The following is a 15,109-nucleotide window of genomic DNA, read 5'->3' as shown; positions in this document are numbered from 1 at the left end:
CGCCCACCACCGACGCCACTCCACCGCGCCGGAGCCCCGAGTTCCGCCGGTTTCCGACGAGGTAGCCGCCGTCCGCCGCCGGTTTTCGGAAGAAAACCGATTCGAATTTTTTAAACCCTAGGTTTTTTTATTTAGATCGTTTTTTTGTTTTTCTCGGTTCACTTATTTAGCGAGTGTTCGCTCGTTCCTTCGTTTTAACGGACGAGTTCACTTTTTATTTTCAGTTAATGAACGTTCGTTCGTTAATCTGTTCGTCAGTTTTTCTTTTTCTCGGATTTTCCATGATTATTTCTCATCGCGATTTCTGATCTGATTTTCGTTCTAGTATAACTTTTCGCTCGTTTATCGGAATCAGGCGATTCAAGTGCCTAGAGTTTCGTTTCAAAACCCTCTTTCCGTTTAACCAACTCAAACAAGTTTTTGCTTCTGTAAAATTTGACTTAAGTCTAGATTAGTAAACGAAGCTTGTTTCTTTCGCCGTTTGACTTTCGCTGTTTCAATCGATTTGTTTCTTTTTGCAAACCGGAGTTCTTAAGTTGAACTTTCTAGTTAGATCTCTTATTTGAGTTTTACCTGTGCATTAGATGAGTGCTTATTGTATGCTTGTTTTTTTGCGTTAGAGTACCCGGAGTGCGCCGCTTGCTTCTTCGAATCGCTAGGTTTCACGGATCATCAGCAAGGCAAGTAACACTTTGATCATACCTCTTTACTACCCAGTTTTATTGCATTAGATCAATCCTCAAACAATTGCATGGTTAGGATCCAAATAAATTGTGGGTTGGGAAGTAGATGAGGTAGTACCTATTACTTGTTTTATTATCAAACCTTTGGGAGTTACTTCTACGTTTGCTTATGCCATGCTATGCTAGTAGACGTGGATTGGGTGAGTTTATGCATGACAGATGTGAGATTGTTATTTAATGGTTTACTTAACGTGGCAACTTTAACACACATCTGGGTGGATTGAGGCACCTGGGTATTCCAGCGATTGCCTGTTTTCTTTATGGACCACCACCCAGGCTCAAAGGGATCATGAGATTATTCATGCTAGAAACTTCCGTGTGCAGCCACAAGCTACTATGGGCTCTAGCATAGTTGATTAAGTCGTGCGAACTCTTACAGTGGTAGACTAGAAGATGTAGGGGAAAGTAGGTGTAACGGTCTACCCAATCGTCAGGTGCTAGCACTTCTGAAAGACTAAGTCTCGGTCATCCGTTTCTCAAACACCATGTAGTGCGAGAATCCCAACGGAGGAGATCGAGCCTTGTGGGGAAAAGTGCGCAAACCTCTGCAAAGTGTATAAACTAATCATGATTAGCCGTGTCCCCGGTTATGGATGTTTTGAGTATCTAGTACTTGGATTATCATGTGAATCTCATCATGTGACATTAATTAATTTTGTTGGGTTTTAATGATGATGCTTAATTGGGATTGAGAGGTTGTCTACACTCTCAATGTTTATCAACCACCATGTTAGTTAAATAAAATTTATTCCTTTGCAGTAGGAAAAAATTGGCTTTACGCAAAACTGTAACCATAGAGCTTTCCACCAGCCAGATATGCTGTATAATAGCCTATTTCTGTTCGTTACTCTCTATGTGTTACATTGCCAGCATATTCCATGTGCTAACCCGTTTTCGGGCTGCAACGTTCATGTTGCAGATTTTTTAGACGACGAGTAAGGTGCCTTAGGTCGTGGTTCTATACTTAGTGATGCCGTTGGAGTTGATGGACTCACTTATCTTCCAAGCCTTCCGTTGTTACCATTATTAGATAGCCTTAAGCCATATTATTTGCAATAAGTTCTCTTTGGAGACATTCGATGTAATAAGTGTGTGATTGCTACTCTGTTATAAATCTTTCAAGTACTATGTGTGTCAACATTACTGATCCAGGGATGACACTGAAGCACAGAGATCAGACTGTTTGAGGTCTGATCTCTACAAGATGGTATCAGAGCACACGCTGACTGTAGGACACGACCACTAAGATAAAGCCCTAGATCACTACTCTCTTCTCATTTCTGACTCCTCATCTTTTCTACTCTTTTAGGATGGCGGATGCAAGGAACAAGTTCACGCAACCGGATGAAGATACACCCTTTGGACGCCACCTGAAGGAAGTCACTAAGTACCTGAACATCGGAGTACCAAGCTTCACCGGGACCTACAACGCCACTTTACCCGAGGAGGAGCGCTGGATGATCCAAGTTCAAGTTCCAGGAAGGACATTCGCGCCAGTCACTGAGCCTATAGAGTTTTCCTTTGATGCACCAACCTGGAGTCTAGGAAAGAGCATGGCAGCCCACATCACCATGGGACGTATTGGAGAAGTTTACCACAATGATCTCAAGGATACTATCTACCAGATTTGTGGGCGCCGAGATGAGCAATGGGAGATGATCAGCACCAGGAAGGATAGATCAATCGCAGCTTTTATCCAGGAGTTAAACCAGCACATTCGACGCCAGGAGAACCAGATGTGCACAGGCATGATAGATCTGAAGAAGGCAATGACAAGAATCACGGAACTGGAGGAAGAACTCAAGGCTACACGTGAAGATTATGAGGAGGAAATCGAAGTATTAGTGGAGAAGAATGACGACCTGACTAAGAAGATCGGAATATTCATGGGAGACCCCACACCAGTAGAAGAAGACGAAGAACCCAAGGAGATTCGCCCGGAGGACTACATCATCATCGACGACACCGACTCTGACCTGAGCGATGATGACTTTGAAGACAAAGCTGAAGAAGATATCATGGAGTCTGCAACCGAGGAATATTTTTAGTAGACCACCATATCAGTAGTAGTATTCCACCATGTAAATAGAGTAGTCCGAGCACTTTTATAATGATAGTTAGACCGATTGTATGCCTTGCTTGATTGAATGAAGTGATTTCATTTGCAATTGCCTCATGTGCATATGGGTAGTGTTTCTCTCTAGACCTCAATCTATTCTATACTCTCATCTTTTCTAAACCCTCAGATGCCTCCGAGACGTGACCCCGGATTTGCATTCCCACCGGAGCTCACTCAGTTGATTCAACAGCAGAATACCCTAATGCAGTTGTTAGTTCAGAACCAAGGCAACAACAACAACAACAACAACAACAACAACCCACCACCACCACCACCTGTTGATCACTTAACCCGTTTCCTTAGACTGAATCCGCCAGTGTTCTCCAGTAGCACCGAGCCTATAGTAGCAGATTATTGGCTCCACAAGATTGGAAGGGAGTTAACCACTACAGGATGTACTGACGCCGAGAAGGTGCGTTTTGCCGCACATCAGTTGGATGGACCAGCAGCATCATGGTGGGAGAATTACACTGTCACCTACCCTATAGCCACGGTGACATGGGACCAATTTCAGCAGGCTTTCTGTACTGCCCATGTTTTAGCAGGAGCTATGGCCATGAAGAAGCGTGAGTTTCGCAACTTGCACCAAGGAGGATGGACAGTTGGCCAATATGTGGATGACTTCAGTAAGTTAGCACGTTATGCCCCGGATGACGTTGCTACGGATGCAGCTAAGCAGGAGAAGTTTCTGGAAGGACTGGATGATGAGCTAAGCATGTAGTTGATGGTAGCAACTTTCAACAACTACCAGGAGTTGGTAGATCGTTCTCTTATGATTGAAGGGAAGCAGCAGCAGATTGAGAACCGCAAGAGGAAGTATGACAAGGGAAGTACAATTCAGGAGCTCAGCAGAAGCCACGTTTTACCCTGAAAGCGGGAGGACATTTTCAGCATACCCATGGAGGAGGGAATTCGCATAATCATAATGGACCCATGAACGGTAATGGGAATGGGGGAAGAAACGGTCAGAACTGTACCAACCCATCAACCCCAGCCAAGAGAGACCTGAGCCAAGTCACTTGTTATAAGTGTCAGAAGACTGGACATTTTGCCAATGAATGTCCTGAAGCCCAGAATGGTAATGGCAATGGAAGCTCTAGGAAGAAGCCGAACCCTTTCAACATGGGACAGGTGAACCACATTAACGTGGAGGAGGTTGAAGCCCAGCCAGATGCAGTAATAGGTAAGTTTTTGGTTAAGTCATTTACTACAATCGTTCTTTTTGATACTGGTGCATCGCATTCATGCATCTCAAGGGGATTTGTGGATAAGTATAAACTGCCCATCAAGGTTCTTAGAACACCTATGTTAGTAAGCTCACCAGGAACGGAGTATATGGACAGTCGAGGATGTTTTCAAGTGCCATTGAGTATAGGTAGGCATGTGTTCCCCTCGGATTTAATCATTTTGGAATCGCAAGGTCTGGATGTAATTATGGGTATGGATTGGCTATCGATGTATGGAGGAAACATCGATTGCGCCAGTAAGTCGATTTTGCTTACCACCCCGGAAGGGAGGAGGATCAAGTATGTATCAAGACATGAGCCGAAGAGGACACAAGTAAATACCTTAACAGGAGTTGTGCAGGAGGAAGTACCAGTGGTGAAGGATTTCCCTGATGTATTTCCAGAGGAGTTGCCAGGCATGCCACCAGATAGAGACATTGAGTTTTTGATTGAGCTTTTGCTAGGCACATGGCCGATAGCTAAGAGACCGTACCGGATGCCCGCACAAGATTTGGAGGAAATTAAGAAACAGATTAAGGAGTTATTGGATAAAGGCTATATTCGCCCAAGTTCTTCACCTTGGGGATCACCAGTACTTCTAGTGGAGAAGAAGGATGGATCATTGAGGATGGTTGTTGATTATCGAGGATTGAATGAAGTAACAATTAAGAACAAGTACCCACTGCCGATGATCAATGATCTATTTGACCAATTGCAAGGAGCTAAGGTATTTTCCAAGATCGATTTGCGATCAAGATACCATCAGTTGAACATTAGAGAGCAGGATATACCTAAGACGGCTTTTACCACCAGGTACGGGTTGTATGAGTATACCGTTATGTCAATTGGTCTGACTAACGCACCTGCCTATTTCATGAACATGATGAACAAGGTGTTTATGGTTGGATAAGTTCGCCGTGGTGTTCATTGACGATATTTTGGTCTACTGAAAGAATGAAGAAGAACATAAGGAGCATTTGCGTTTGGTACTGGAGAAGCTCAGAGAACATCAGTTGTACGCCAAGTTCAGCAAATGTGAGTTTTGGTTGAAGGAAGTTGGATTCCTCGGACATGTTATATCCGGAGAAGGAATAGCAGTAGATCCCACCAAGGTTGACACTGTGACAAATTGGGAAGCCCCAACAACAGTTGGAGAGATCTGGAGTTTTCTTGGACTCGCAGGATACTACCGGAGATTCATTGAAAATTTCTTGAAGATTGCAAAACCTATGACGGAGTTGTTGAAGAAGGATACCAAGTTCAAATGGACTGAAGAATGTGAGGCCAGTTTCCAGGAGTTGAAGAAACGTTTGGTTACATCGCCAGTGTTGATTCTGCCAGATCAGCGCAAGGATTATGAGGTTTGCGATGCTTCACGCCGAGGACTTGGAGCAGTGCTTATGCAGGAGGGAAGAGTTGTTTCATATGCCTCACGATAGCTTAAGCCCCATGAGTTGAATTATGCTACACACGACTTGGAGTTAGCATCCGTAGTGCACACATTGAAGACGTGGAGACATTTTGTCATCGGAAACCATTGTGAGGTGTACACGGATCACAAGAGTTTTAAGTACATCTTCACGCAGAAGGAGTTGAATCTCAGGCAAAGGAGATGGTTGGAGATCATCAAGGATTATGATATGAGGTTGCATTATCATCCCGGAAAGGCTAACGTAGTAGCTGATGCATTGAGCCACAAGAGCCATGTCAACACACTAATGACCGGAGAGTTACCAAAGGAGTTAGCCGAGGATCTTCGTGAGCTATGTTTGGAGATAGTTCCGAGAGGTATGTAGCAGCATTGGAGATTCAGTCTACTTTGATGGATAAGATTAGAGAAGCTCAGAAGACTGACAAGGATATTGCCACTATAAAGGAGAAGGTGAGCAAGGGAAAAGTTAAAGGATTTCGTGAGGATGAACACGATACCTTATGGTTTGAGGACCGCGTTTATGTGCCTAATGACCTGGAGATCTGGAAGTTGATTTTGCAAGAGGCCCACGATTCGCCGTACTCGATTCACCCAGGAAATACCAAGATGTATTTGGATTTGAAAGACACTTTCTGTTGGACCGGAATGAAGAAGGATATTGCGGAGTATGTAGCAGTTTGTGATGTATGTCAGAGAGTGAAGGCAGTGCATCAGAAGCCAGCAGGATTACTACAGCCATTGCCGATACCCGAATGGAAGTGGGATAAGCTAGGCATGGATTTTATCACGGGATTACCCACGACCCGTTCAGGCTATGACTTGATATGGGTTGTAGTCGATCGCTTGACGAAGGTAGATCATTTCATCCCAGTGAAGACCACTTACACCAGTGCTAAGTTGGCAAAGATATACATGACCAGGATAGTATGTCTGCATGGAGTTCTGAGGAGCATTGTATAAGATAGAGGAACCCAGTTTACCACAAAGTTCTGGAATCAGTTGCACGAAACCTTGGGTACCAGATAAGAGTTCAGTACCGCTTTCCATCCGCAGACAGATGGACAGACCGAGAGAGTCAATCAGATTTTAGAGGATATGCTGAGAGCTTGTGCGCTAGATTATGGATCTAGTTGGGATGACAACTTGCCATAAGCGGAGTTCTCTTACAACAACAGTTATCAATCCAGTTTGAAGATGGCCCCTTTTGAAGCCTTGTACGGAAGAAGGTGCAGAACACCATTGTCGTGGGATGAAGTTGGAGACCGCCAGTTGTTTGGACCAGATTTGATTAAGGAGTCTGAACAGAAGGTGAAGTTAATTCGAGATAGGCTCAAGGTAGCCTAGTCCAAGCAAAAGAGCTATGTAGATTCTAAAAGCAAGGAGACAATTTACGAAGCCGGAGATAGAGTTTATCTTCGTGTATCTCCACTTCGAGGAGTTAAGCGCTTTGGAGTTAAGGGAAAGTTAGCGCCACGTTTTGTGGGACCATACAAAGTTTTGGAACGCATGGGAGAAGTTGCTTATAAATTGGAATTGCCTGAGGGATTGTCAGGAGTTCACAATGTATTCCACGTTTCCCAGTTGAAGAAATGCCACGCAGAGATGGCGGATATACCGCTGAGAGATACAGTGCCGCTGGAAGCGATTTAGTTGGATAGTGAATTGAGCTATGAGGAGAAACCAGTCAAGATTCTCAAGTATGCCAGCCGAGTCACCCACAGCAAGGTTATCAAGTTTTGTAAAGTTTAGTGGAGCCACCACACCGAGGATGAAGCCACCTGGGAGCGAGAGGAATATCTGTTGAAGGACCACCCTCACCTATTTTCTAGCCAACCCGAATCTCGAGGGCGAGATTCATCTTAAGGGGGGTAAGTTTTGTAACATCCCAAATTTTCAATTCGGAATGTAATACATTAGATCATCACTGCATATAATATTTTATTGCTTTTGGCCTGATCCAGAAATTCTACGCCACTCAAGGACCCACAGAGAGAGTTGGGAATTTCGTTATTTTCATATTTGAGTTTTCTCAAATTTTGAAAATAGGATCATTTGATTTTATTTATTTTATCTTCAACTATTTCTATTATAAAAATATAACAGAGGGAATAAAATGACTTTCCCAAAATAAAGAAATATTGAGGATTTAATAAAAAAAATCAAATAAGATTTCTATTTCGGAGTTTTTGGCTAGTTCTGTTTGAATTTAGGAAAAATTGCATGTTTTTTAAAACTGCATTTTAGGGTCAAGAAAATGTTCATCTCGTTCTAAATATTTTATTTAGGAGGTGAAATTTTATTTTGGCATTTTTAGAATTTTATTTTATTTTCTAGAATTTTTCTTAGTTTCGGCGGAATTTGTTTTTTTTTAAGTACCGCGCGCCCGACTGGGCCGAAGGCCCAGCCGAGCCAGGCCAGGCCCGCGCCGCCGCCGCCTTCCCCATGGGAGTCCGACTCGCCACCGCCGCCGAGTCCGGCCGGGGCACGCCTCCCGAGGCCGACCCCGACCCGGCGCCCCCTTCCCCAAGCCGCCGACGCCCCCCTCTTAAATACCGCCTGCCACCACCGCCTCACCCCGCTACCCCGACCCGCCCCGCCTCCCGCAGCAGCCACGCCGCCCGCCGCCGCCGCCCGCCGTCGACGCCACCCCACCCCGCCGGAGCCCCGAGTTCCACCGGTTTCCGACGAGGTAGCCGCCGTCCGCCGCCGGTTTTCGGAAGAAAACCGATTCATTTTTTTGAAAACCCTAGTTTTTTTTTGTTTTTCTCGGTTCACTTATTTAGCGAGCGTTCGCTCGTTCGTTCGTTTTAATGGACGAGTTCACTGTTTAGTTTCAGTTAACGAACGTTCGTTCGTTAATCTGTTCGTCAGTTTTTCTTTTTCTCGGATTTTCCACGATTATTTCTCATCGCGATTTCTGATCTGATTTTCGTTCTAGTATAACTTTTCGCTCGTTTATCAAAATCACGCGATTCAAGTGCCTAGAGTTTTGTTTCGAAACCCTCTTCCCATTTAACCAACTCAAACAAGTTTTTGCTTCTGTAAAATTTGACTTAAGTCCAGATTAGTAAACGAAGCTTGTTTCTTTCGCCGTTTGACTTTCGTTGTTTCGTTCGATTTGTTTCTTTTTGCAAACTGGAGTTCTTAAGTTGAACTTTCTAGTTAGATCTCTTATTTGAGTTTTACCTGTGCATTAGATGAGTGCTTATTGTATGCTTATTTGTTTGTGTTAGAGTACCCGGAGTGCGCCGCTTGCTACTTCGAATCTCTAGGTTTCACGGATCATCAGTAAGGCAAGTAACACTTTGATCATACCTCTTTACTACCTAGTTTTATTGCATTAGATCAATTCTCAAACAATTGTATGGTTACGATCTAAATAAATTGTGGGTTTGGAAGTAGATGAGGTAGTACCTATTACCTGTTTTATTATCAAACCTTTGGGAGTTACTTCTACGTTTGCTTATGCCATGCTATCCTAGTAGACATGGATTGGGTGAGTGTTTCCATGACAGATGTGAGATTTTTATTTAATGGTTTTCTTAAGGTGGCAGCTTTAACACACATCTGGGTGGATTGAGGTACTTGGGTATTCTAGCGATTGCCTGTTTTTCTTTATGGACCGCCACCCAGGCTCAAAGGGATCATGAGATTATTCATGCTAGAAACTTCCATGTGCAGCCACAAGCTACTATGGGCTCTAGCATAGTTGATTAAGTCGTGCGAACTCTTACAGTGGTAGACTAGCAGATGTAGGGGAAAGTAGGTGTAACGGTCTACCCGATCGTAAGGTGCTAGCGCTTCTGAAAGACTAAGTCTCGGTCATCCGTTTCTCAAACACCATGTAGTGCGAGAATCCCAACGGAGGAGAAAATCTTGTGGGGAAAAGTGCGCAAACCTCTGCAGAGTGTATAAACTAATCATTATTAGCCGTGTCCCCAGTTATGGACGTTTTGAGTGTCTAGTACTTGGATTATCATGTGAATCTCATCATGTGACTTTAATTAATTTTGTTGGGTTTTAATGATGATGCTTAATTGGGATTGAGAGGGTGTCTACACTCTCAATGTTTAACAACCACCATGTTAGTTAAATAAAATTTATTCCTTTGTAGTAGGAAAAAATGGCTTTACGCAAAACTGTAACCATAGATCTTTCCACCAGCCAGATATGCATGTAGAATAGCCTATTTCTGTTCATTACTCTCTATGTGTTACATTGCCAGCATATTCCATGTGCTGACCCGTTTTTGGGCTGCAACATTCATGTTGCAGATTTTTCAGACGACGAGTAAGGTGCCTTAGGTCGTGGTTCTATACTCAGTGATGCCGTTGGAGTTGATGGACTCACTTATCTTCCAATTCTTCCGCTGTTATCATTATTAGATGGCCTTAAGCCATATTATTTGCAATAAGTTCTCTTTGGAGACATTCAATGTAATAAGTGTGTGATTGCTACTCTGTTATAAATCCTTCAAGTACTGTGCGTGTCAGCATTACTGATCCAGGGATGACACTGAAGCACATAGATCAGACTGTTTGAGGTCTAGTCGCTACAAAGAGTAATACGAATCGGTCTAAACTGACACACGGATTTTTTTTGGATTAAGGAGAAAGATAGGGAGAGGGGTGACCAATGGTGTGTGAAAAAATGTTTAAATCATGTTTCATAAAGTTCTTTCTGAAACAATATGTTGAGCATCAACACACAGAAATAGTAAGGATATTTTTAATTTCGAATTATTTGTTGTGAATTTACGTTTCCAAGAGCATGTGAGTACGAACATCATTTTGAATATCTGGAGGAGTAGATTTTATTTGTCCTTTTCTCTAGGATATATGTACTATTCTATAGGATATGTGTACGTACTATCAAGAGAAGTTAGGGGTGGGTGGAGACATCCCATGATGCAATTTGTTCATACTTCCCATAATATACTAATCAGACTTGACTTGTCCACTACATTTGCAAGCAAGCAAACAAATGAAAACAAATCAGTTTAGCGTGAAACGGCAACTCGACCAACGTGGTGGCGTAAGCAGACTCGACCAAAAAACACAGTTGTTGGTGGTCGTTTGGCTGGCAGAATCATTGGGAGTGCTTGCTGGGCCGGGTCACGTTGCTCCTTTGTTGGCCCAGTTCATTAGAATGCACCTGGATCAATCAGCAGAGCAGCAGCCCTGCTAAGTTGGACTGGCCATCTAGTGCCATGCGTGACGGTAATGAATGATGGTAAAAATGTTGAGCGGGGCTGTAGATGAATCCAGTACGTTCACGAGCATCATCTAACTGCTAAGGAGTTTAAATCGCTATGGATGCTCCTAACTACCTTAGTTTTACTGTTTAGTAATTGGCTTTTTCTATGGACTCACTGTGATCTTGGATCACTAAAATAGAAATGAAGAGTCTTGAGCTTTTGCCAATATTTGTCCTTAACATTTTGAGGGGTCCACATCTCTAGTCCATGCCATGCCAATCATTGAACTTTCTAAAATAATCAACTTGAATGGTTGTTAGTTCAATGAGCTATATGTTGTTATGAATTACCAAAACCACCCTGGGATTAGTTGCACTTTCAATCTCCCCCTTTTTGGTAATTGATGACAATATATAGATCAAAGCTTTGACAAATGATAGTAAGAATGAGATATATCATCGCTTTGAGAAGTATGTGATAAGGAAGAGCTCCCCGTAAATTTGTACATTATTTAAAAATTTCTTTTGAATGCAAATTCACAATCGATTAGGACCATGGGTTACTCTTCCATGTCACATACATCTTGGTGGAGCGTTCAAAATGATAAAATATAAATAGCATGCACTCATTACTAAGACAAACATGATTGATCATACACACGTAATAAGATATCATCATCCAAGCACACATTAAAGCATAATATGATCAATCACATGATCATGATCATAAGAGTATCTCACACACAAGCACAATGTAACATCCCAAATTTTCAATTTGGAATGTTATACAATAGAGCATCATTGCATATCATATTTTATTGCATTTTTGGCTTGATCCTAGAAATTCTATGCAACTCAAGGACCTACAGAGAGAGTTGGGGATTTCATTCTTTTCATATTCAAGTTTTCTCGAATTTTGGAAAGAGGATCGTTTGATTTTAATTAGTTTCTCTTCGATTATTTCTTTTATAAAAATAAAAGAGAGATGATAAAATGACTTCCTCAAAATAGAGAAATATTGAAGATATAATATTAAAATCAAATAAGACTTTTATTTGGAGTTTTATCGCTATTTTATTTGAATTAGGAAAAAATATGCATTTTTCAAGGTTGCATTTTAGGCCCAAATAAATGTTCACCTTGTCCAGCTTATTTTTAGAGGACCGGAAAAATTTATTTCGGCATTTTTGGAGTCCGTTTAGCATTTCTTTTCTTTATTTTTTTGCATGTCGGAATTATTTTAAAAAAAGTGAACCGACTCCGAGCCGTACCCGAGTGGGACTCCGCCCGGGGGGCCTTTATAAGCCGCCGCCCCGAGCCGTCGAAAGCCCATAGACGCCGTCGAAGCCCACCCGTGCCCTAACCCTAACCCTAGCCGCCGCGCCACCGCCGGAGCCATACCGCCGCCTCGCCGGACCCCACCGGACCCGAGGTAGCCGCCTCGGTTTTCATGAGAAAACCATTTGGTTTTTTTCAAAACCCTAGATCCTTTTTTTAGATCCGGTTCGGTTTATTTTTCGGTTTAGTTACTTAAGAACACCCTTTTTACATTCGTTTTAACGAACGGTTTTCACGGTTTAGCCGTAGACAGCAAACGTTCGTTCGTTAGCCTGTTCGTCAGTTTTTCTTTTTCTCGGATTTTCCGCGATTATTTTCGATCGTGATTTCTGATCCGATTTTCGTTTTAGTATAACTTTTCGGTCGTTTATCGGAATCATGCTATTCAAGCGCCTAGAGTTTCGTATCGAAACCCTCTTTCCGTTTAACCAACTTGAACAAGATTTTGATACAGTAAAATTTGACCTTAGTCCAGATTAGTAATCAGATCATGTTTCTTTCGCAGTTTGAGTTTCGTTCCTCCGTTTGATTTGATTCTTTTTGCAAACTGGAGTTCTTAAGTTGAACTTTCTAGTTAGATCTCTTATTTGAGTTTTACCCGTGCGTCTTGTTTGATTGCTTATTGTATGCTTGTTTGATTGCGATAGAGTACCCGGAGTGCGAAGCATGCTACATCGAGTCCCTAGGTTTTGCGGATCATCAGCAAGGCAAGAAACACTTTGATCATATCCCTTTATCACCCGGTTTTTATGCATTAGTTTCAAACCCTCAAACATTGCATGGTTAGGACTAGATAACATGTGGGATTTGGGAAGTAGATGAGGTAGTACCTATTAACCTGTTTATTATCAAACCCTTGGGAGTTACTTCTACATATTGCTTATATTGCCATGCTATGCTCATAGACGTGGTTTGGGTGAGTGAAACCATGACAGATGTGAGATTGTTAATTAATAGTTCAACTTAAGGTGGCAACTTTAATACACATCTGGGTGGATTGCTTGTCGGGCACCTGGAGAATCCAGTGTTGTCCTAGGATATCCCGGAGTACCCGTGTGATAATTCTAAGGTCGGCCACCCAGGCTCAAAAGAGAACTGAGATATTTCATGCTAGAAACTTCTGTGTGCAACCACAAGCTATTATGGGCTCTAGCATAGTTGAGTAAGTTGCATGAAGCTCTTGAAGAGGTAGACTAGCAGATGTAGTGGGTTGTAGGTGGTATAGTCTATCCGGAGTAGAGAGTTAATGCTTCTGAAAGACTGTGTCTCGGTCATCCGTTTCTCAAACATCATGTAGTGCGAGAAATCCAATGGAGGAGATCGAGTCTTGTGGGGAAAAGTGTGCAAACCTCTTCAGAGTGTACAAACTAATCATGGTTAGCCGTGTCCCCGGTTATGGACATCTTGAGTATCATCATATGTATCACATCACTCTAAATTAATATTGTTGGGTTGATGATTACTTTTAATTGGGATTGAGTTGGAGGAACCTTCTCAATCATGTTTCAACTACCATCATAGTTAAATAAAATCTATGCCTTTGTTGCAGGAAAAAATTGGCTTTTCGCAAAACTTTAACCGTAGAGCTTCCCACCAGCCAAATATGCATATAGTGATAGCATTATTCTGTTCTTGCTCTACCGTGTTATATTGCTAGCATATTCCATGTGCTGACCCGTTTTCGGGCTGCAATGTATTATGTTGCAGACTTTTCAGACGAGGAGTAAGGTTCGTTAGGTCGTTGCCGTACAGCTCAGCTATGCCGTTGGAGTTGATGGACTCACTTTATCTTCCAAGCCTTCCGCAATTATCGTATTAGATGGCCTTAAGCCATATTTATTGTAATAAGTTCTCTATTGAGACATTCGATGTAATAAATGTGTGATTGCTACTCTGTTATAAATCCTTTGAGTACTGTGTGTGTCGGTATTACCGATCCAGGGATGACACTGAAGCACAGAGACTTGATCATTTGAGGTCGGCTCTCTACAAGATGGTATCAGAGCACACGCTGAGTGTAGGACATGACCACTAAGCTAAAGCCCTAGATCACCACTCTCTTCTCATTTCTGACTCCTCTCCATTTTCTACTCTTTAGGATGGCGGACGCAAGGAACAAGTTTGCACAACCGGATGGAGAAGCACCTTTTGGACGACACTTGAAGGAAGTCACTAAGTACCTGAATATTGGAATAGCAAGCTTCACTGGGACTTACAACGCCACATTACTAGAAGAGGAGCGATGGATGATTCAAGTTCAAGTTCTAGGAAGGTCATTCGCGCCAGTCACCAAACCCATAGAGTTTTGCTTTGATGCACCAACCTGGAGTCTAGGAAAGAGTATGGCAGCTCACATCACCATGGGACGCATTGGAGAAGTTTACCATAAGGAGCTTGAAGATACTGTCTATCAGATTTGTGGGCGCCGAGATGAGCAATGGGAGATGATCAGCACCAGGAAGGATAGATCAACCACAGCTTTCATCCAGGAGTTAAACCAGCACATTCGTCGCCAGGAGAACCAGATGTGCGCAGGCATGATAGATCTGAAGAAGGCAATGGCAAGGATCACGGAACTGGAGGAAGAACTCAAGGCTACTCGCGAAGATTATGAGGAGGAAATCGTCATACTAGTGGAGAAGAATGATGATCTGGAAAGGAAGCTGGGAGTATTCATGGGAGACCCTGCGCCAAGAGGAGTAGACAATGAATCCAAGGAGATTCGTTTTCAGGACTACATCATCATCGACGACACCGACTCGGACCAGGACGGTAGCGATGATGACTATGAAGATGAAGCTGGAGCAGACATCATGGAGTCTTCGACCGATCAATATTTCTAGTAGACCACCACATCAGTAGTAGTATTCCACCATTTATATAGTATAGTCTGAGCAGTTTTGTAATGATAGTTAGATCGATGGTATGCCTTGCTTGATTGAGTGAGTGACATGATTGTGTTTGTCTCATGTGCATATGGGTAGTGTTTTTCTCACTAGACCTCATTCTATTCTATTCACTTCCCTCTAAACCCTCAGATGCCTCCGAGACGTGA

Source organism: Triticum dicoccoides, chromosome 7A (genome assembly GCF_002162155.2).
Source record: "Triticum dicoccoides isolate Atlit2015 ecotype Zavitan chromosome 7A, WEW_v2.0, whole genome shotgun sequence".
Taxonomy (NCBI): Eukaryota; Viridiplantae; Streptophyta; class Magnoliopsida; order Poales; family Poaceae; genus Triticum; species Triticum dicoccoides.
The sequence above is the reverse complement of the archived record's forward strand: the minus strand, read 5'-3'. Positions refer to the sequence as shown.